Raw genomic sequence first — 6497 nt, forward strand, 5'->3', positions numbered from 1 at the left:
AGTACACATGTATTTGCTTCTATAGGATGTCAACAGTCTTGTGTGAATATTCCTCAACTCTTCATTTATCCCTCCTAGCTGTCCTATTTTATATGTTAAGAATATTCTTTCATTCATTTAATCTTATTCTGGAAGACACTGAAGCATTTCTAAGAGGTTGCTTAATTTCATTAGCTTTTCTGAAAACAAAAGCACAGCACGAACACCTTAGTAGAAAAATTAAATTACTAGATAGAAGTCAGAAGAGGGAAATGCCCTGATACCAGCTTTAAAGACCATAGACTATTTCTAAACTCATCACTATAGTAACTAAAATTATAGCCACAGTCTTGGAGATCAAAACTTGCTGCAAGGAAGAACAAGATGGGGTGACTTAATGCTGCTCTGTATGTGTCAGGACAGCAAGGCTATGTCTGAAATTGAAAGTTGTCAAAGCCGTCTCATATGGTCCTCTTCTGTTAATCAGATAGTTTTACTATAATATTTAACATTGTTCCTCTCTGAGCTACATTTTGTCTCCTTTTAGTTAGAGTAGTCTCTGAAAGCTATACAGAGAACAGTAATTAATAGCATTTTTAATCTCAGGTGTCACTCTGTAGGCAGAAAGGAACATAGGATGAAAAAGGTAATAAAGCTTATATTGGCTGTAGGCTTTTGTGAGTATTTCCAAGTTTGGAGACAATAAAAAGCCTGATTGTAGGGTCGCTCAATGTTATTTTACTTAAAAGTTAAGCAGAATGGTAGCTGATGGTAAAATTACTGGTTATATGGCTGTCACTCAGCCATGAATTTAAAGGGAGTTGAATGGATAAATCCCTACCCATTCAAAGCAAATCAAAGGAAAGATACTCAATTTTACTCAAGTGGTCCAGCTTCCACATTTCAGTGAAAAATTAATGCAAAAAGCATACTGGATTTTTTGCCTTCTTCCGGGTTTTTGGGCCATAGTTATTGTCACTTCTGATCCTCAAAAATGCCAATAATGGAAGAGTCAGCAGCAATGACAATGGGAACAGCAGTGGTTAAACATGAACTGGTGACAGAATTTCATCTCTTATAATACGAAATCCAATTAGCATTAATATATTCTTCAAGCTGAATAGCACCCAGTGTTTTGCATACATAAGTACAGGCAAATATAATTTAATAGCTTGGTAGATCAAAGTGCTTCATGTAAGACCTGAGTATCTGCTACACACAGAAGCAGCAGCGCTGGTTGGGATTTGTGGCGTCTCTTCCGAGTGAACACCATGATGGCATGGAGGAAGAGGGACTGGGAGGATGACAGTGGAATCTAAGGATGTGAAAGTGAACCCCAGATGCCTTATGGATCTGCACTTTTTAAAGAGTAGAAATGACCAAGTCCAGATGCCTCACACACATTAAAAAAATTCTACCTTTGAGAGAAACAGGTAAGCAAAAGAGGCTACAGTTGAGGTTGGCCTTTGTTCAGAATATACGCTAAAAATAGAAGAGATGCGGTAACAGTCTTAGAACCATAGTCACAGAATGGTTTGGATTGTAAGAGACCTTAAAAATCACCCAGTTCCAACCCCCCTGCCATGGGTAGGGAGCACCTTCCACTACACCAGGTTGCTGAAAGCCCCATCCAAGCTGGCCTGGAGCTCTTCCAGAAATAGGGCATCTACAACTTCTCTGTGCAACCTGTTACAATGCCTCCACAACTGTCAGAGTAAAGAATTTCTTCCTAATTATCTAATCTAAACCAACCTCTTCCCATTTAAAGACATTCCTTCTTGTCCTACATGTCCTTGTAAGAAGTCTCTCTCCAACTTTCTTGAAAGCCCTCTTCAGGTACTGAAAGGTGCTTTCCTGAAGGATTCCCTTCTCCAGGCTGGACAGCCCCAACTCACTCAGCCTGTCTTCACTGAAGAGGAGCTCCAGCCCTCTGATCGTCTTTGTGGCTTTCCTTGAAACCACTCATTTGTGGATGCTTGTCTTCATATTATCCCTATTCTATATGCCATATTCTAGATGAAAGAAAACAATAGTTTATCTGTTTATTGCAAGGAGTTTAATGAATACCATATAATTAATATCATGTAATGCTTACAAAGTATTTTGAGAAAAGAATATGAAAGTGCTAAGGGCTGTTAGTGTAATGGATGTCTTAATTTTTTTCATAACAGTCAGACAGTTTTCATGTAGCAGACAGTTTTAAAGCAATAGCATGAAAGACTAGTAGCACTTATTAGTTTGATGGTATGAAATAAATAATGGATATCCATTTCTGGGACCTCTTGCTTCTTTGAGTAATACTATTTGTTCCTTAATTTATTACTTCTTTATCCCAAGACATATGTGGCTTTCAAAGAGTGAGATAGATAAGAGCAAGGGGAAGGGGAAGAGCTGGAAAAGAGGCTGAAGAGCATCACCACCACTATGAATATTTAAGTAGTTAAGGATGAAGGTGTCAGCTTTTTACATTAATTTTTTTTTTTTTTAGGGTTTTCCCTGTTTGGTTTAGTTCATATACTGGGAAGGAAACACAAAGCATTGATGCAGCAGGATCACCCATTGGTGGAGTTGTTCCAGGAGGAGAGAAAGAGCAGGTAAGGTGCCAAGTGTGGGCAGGTGGAGTTTTCCATAAATCCTTTCAGGATGTACTGGTAGGAAGAGGTGGGGCTGACGTGATGCAGGAGTCCGAGGTTCCTATTTAGAATACAATCAAATCTGAGTGGAAACCATAATTTTTTTTTTTCTGCAGAGTTTTCTTCAGGCATTGATTTTCATGAGGGATCCCCATTAGATCAGCTGTATAGGTATATTTGGCATCCAAATAAAAAATATTTCATCATGCTGACCATGAAGAGAGAGAGTAGCTTTCACCCCTGGATCAGAGAGAGCACTGCCAGAGGGTTGCCATTCTGGGTAAATTGTTCTTGGAGTGGTGTCTAGACATGAGGAAATGCCCAGAGAAACCAGAGGGCATCTCTCAGGCACTTAACATTGTGCTTCACATCTTGGGGTCAGTCAGAATTGCTGGCAACCTCAGGTTGCAGGCAACTAAAAGTCAAGCTAAAATCTATTGAGGACAAATATGAAAATGTTTCTTCCAATTGTTTGGGACCTGATGTAGATGAACTGAATTTTAAATCCTTCTAGGGGGTGATTCTTCTATTCCAAAGTGAACCTTTCCCTTTCTTCCCAGTGGTGTTCTTTTTTCTGTTGTGAAAACGGAAGTATTTTCATTTGAGGTTATGTACAGACCTTTAGAGTAACCCAGTTAAATCAGATATTAATGTTTAAAATTTTGCAATTTTCCTGCTTTTAAAAGTGTTTAATTATTAGTAATCTGATAGAAGGAAATCTGTTGTGAAATAATCCTCAGGCACAACTTTACAATGCTTTTAAATTCAAAGAGAAACTATTTCTTCTGTCATTTCCCAGGGCTTGCAATCAGTGTTCCACTAATTAACACACTGAGATATACATTAGTTCCTGTTCTTGCTGCTATATAGCACACTGACTGATCCACACGTCAGCTTTTCCCTTTCAGCATTCAGCCCTGGAAATCAGGCTGAGGTTTTTAGGTGGCGCCATGGGGTACCAATGAGGTGAAAGACCCTCTGTTTTCACTTTTTCCAGCTCCATTTGAGCAACTGTGGCAAAAGCAGTCGGTTTGTGCATGGGCCATTTGTTTCCCCCTCTGTTTTGTGGGACTTCTTGTTCTCTCTTAAGCTAAAAACCAGTCTGTTAGTAGTAGTGTTCTTGGGGTAGGATGGTTTGTGCCATTCTCTGGTTGTAGTTAAAAAAAACTTCAAGTCAGAGTCAAAAAGAGTCTGAAAAATCTGATAAACACAGATCAGAGAAAGGAAGCAAGGGGGAAGAGGCATGTCTATGCCCATCCTGCAAAGATGCAAAGGCCAGCTAATCCAGTATCAACTTCTTCCAGAGTCTTAATGGTCTCATCACCTTTTTGTGAGCACCACGTATTCCCAATCTCTTGCAGGTAACCCTATTGGCACCCTCCAGAAATAAAACCGAGGCAGCAGCAGATTGCATGTCAAAGGTGTGTGGTAACCCAGCCCTGCAAAGGTGTCAGATATGTGTCAGTTATTAATCAGACCTTCAGAAGAACTTAAAGCTGGTTTCATCTTTTTCCTGCTGGTTTACAATGTAGCTTGTATTTGGACCACTGGGGTGTTCCTTCTTCACAAAAAAAAAAGTATCCATGCTAGTATAATAACATCTGATTTATAAATGTTTGCATTTCTGGTTTCCAGTGTGCATACATCACAGGTACATTGATGTTTGTACATGTGTAGTGCTTAAAGAACATTATATAGAGAATTACAAATATATATGCGTATGTGAATATACCATTCCAGCCTGTACTAACATAATTTTTGGTTTGTTTTTTTTTTTTTTTTCAATTCAGAAATTAATTATTTGCAACTAGAAAAAGAGATTTCATACTGAAAATTTTTTGCATGGCTCCATTTGTATGTACATGCATACACAAAGCAAGTGAAGATTTGTGAAGAGCTGAAGTATTCTTAATATTGAATTATGTGAAATAGATTCATGTTTATCTTTATTATTGTGTAAAAAAATTGTATTCTTTCATATTTTCTGCTGACTATCAAGTTTTTTGGTTGGTTTTCAATCTCAAGATGGACCCTCTGCTCATGTTTTCAATCAACTGAATATGGAAAAATGACATTACATTTGCTAAAATCCAGAACAATTTCATAATGCATCTTGTACATCTTCTTCATGTTGACAGAGAAAATTGTGACAAAAATTTCAACTAGTGTAAGATTTTCTCCAGACCTTCAGCAAATTTTGTTCTCTGAATTCCCTGTAGCCCCAGTGCAGAACAGCAAACAGGTGTTCCACTTGCTTTTTTGTGTATGCTCTGACAAATCTAACCTGAAGCTCTCTTCTGAGCAGAACCTTTTTATAATATTCCCCCTCCTCTTGAATACAGCAATTTCAGATTATTTTATCTTCAGGCACTTTTTGTTCCCTCTTCTAATCCTTCTCAACAGCATGGCTTGGATTCTTTAATTTTACAGATCATTATAAGCGATGATAAAAAGACTAGACTCGACATGGGTAAATGCCAAATCTCGGCATGCGTTGGTTACAGAGGTGTAGCTTACATGAAACATGTGAGAACATGATATAAGTTATTTGCCAGTCGGGGGTCTAAAGCGTCAGCATTTTTGTGCCCCAACAGAACAGATACTGGCCCAGTGGCTGCCTCTTTCCTAAAGCTTCAGTTCAGGCTTGAATGAGCAAATGAAGCAATCGCCTTCACCTCTGTGGTTTCCTGCCCTGTGGATTCTCCAATGTTTGATAATGTGACAGTGAGCAGGGTTTCCTGCCATCCATTAACTGATTCAAATCTGTTCCCTTCCCCACATCGCTGGTTTGCATTAAATTAGTGGGATTTAGTAATTTTGAGATTTTTTCACTGAAGTTGGCCAACATTGAAAAGATATAAAAAGGCAGGAAATTATACACAGGTGAGACAGACAAGATTGTGTCAGCTCTACTTCCATAGGAAATCAGGCATGAAATCTGTAAAATTTACCTTCTTGTACTGCAAGAAACATTGCCCCTATAACTCTCAGTGTAAGTATTTTTGGCTGGAACAGGACTATATTCCTGTCAAATAATGGGGCAGACTTCTAGTAGGATTATAACTACATACAGGTAGGAAATGTCTGATGCAAAGAATTTCCAGTTCAGCAACAAAAATGGTTTGATAACTCAGAAGATTGATGTCACTGTCATTTAATGGTTTTTAGGAGCTGCAAAAGATATATATTTTGGTCCCCATATTACCAACAGGAGAGATAATTTACACATTATTATGAATTTATTCATTTCTTAAAACTATCACTTCTGTTTATTTGTTTTCATCAGATATTTCTTCACAGTCTCACAAATCTCACCCACCTTTTCGTCATCTTTGTTTTGTTCCTAACTACTCAGATTTTAGCAAAGTTTCAAAGGACCTTGTGCTAATCCTGCCTCCCAAGTCTTCACAGGAAGCTGCATCTTGTGTCTGCTGGACCTCTACGTGCAAAGAACTGAGATCACAAAGTTCAACTATTAATTAGTTTCAGTAGTGTAATGCTTAGCATAAAAGACAGGAGTCAATGAAGTATAGCTGTGGTTTCACACTATGGTTTATATAGAATCTTACCTGGGATTAAATTGCAGGAATACAAGTAAATAGATATTAGAAGTGGAATGTCATTATTTAAGGACTAAATGCAACATCTCATTGTTTTTATTCACTAGAAATAAAAACTTCTGTTGGTGTTGCCACAATAAACTGTGTATATCATTATTTGTGTTTTCTGTTCTTTCTGAATTTACTCTAGCACCTAAGGACTTTGAATTGTAAAGTTCAGTTGCATATCTGGATAACACATTCTTGCCCTTACTCCATGGTGCAGAAATACAGACTTTCACTAGTCCTTGTGGTGGTGCAGCTTCAGTGTTTTGTTGTGCAGAGT

This window comes from Molothrus ater, chromosome 2 (assembly GCF_012460135.2).
Source record: "Molothrus ater isolate BHLD 08-10-18 breed brown headed cowbird chromosome 2, BPBGC_Mater_1.1, whole genome shotgun sequence".
Classification (NCBI taxonomy): Eukaryota; Metazoa; Chordata; class Aves; order Passeriformes; family Icteridae; genus Molothrus; species Molothrus ater.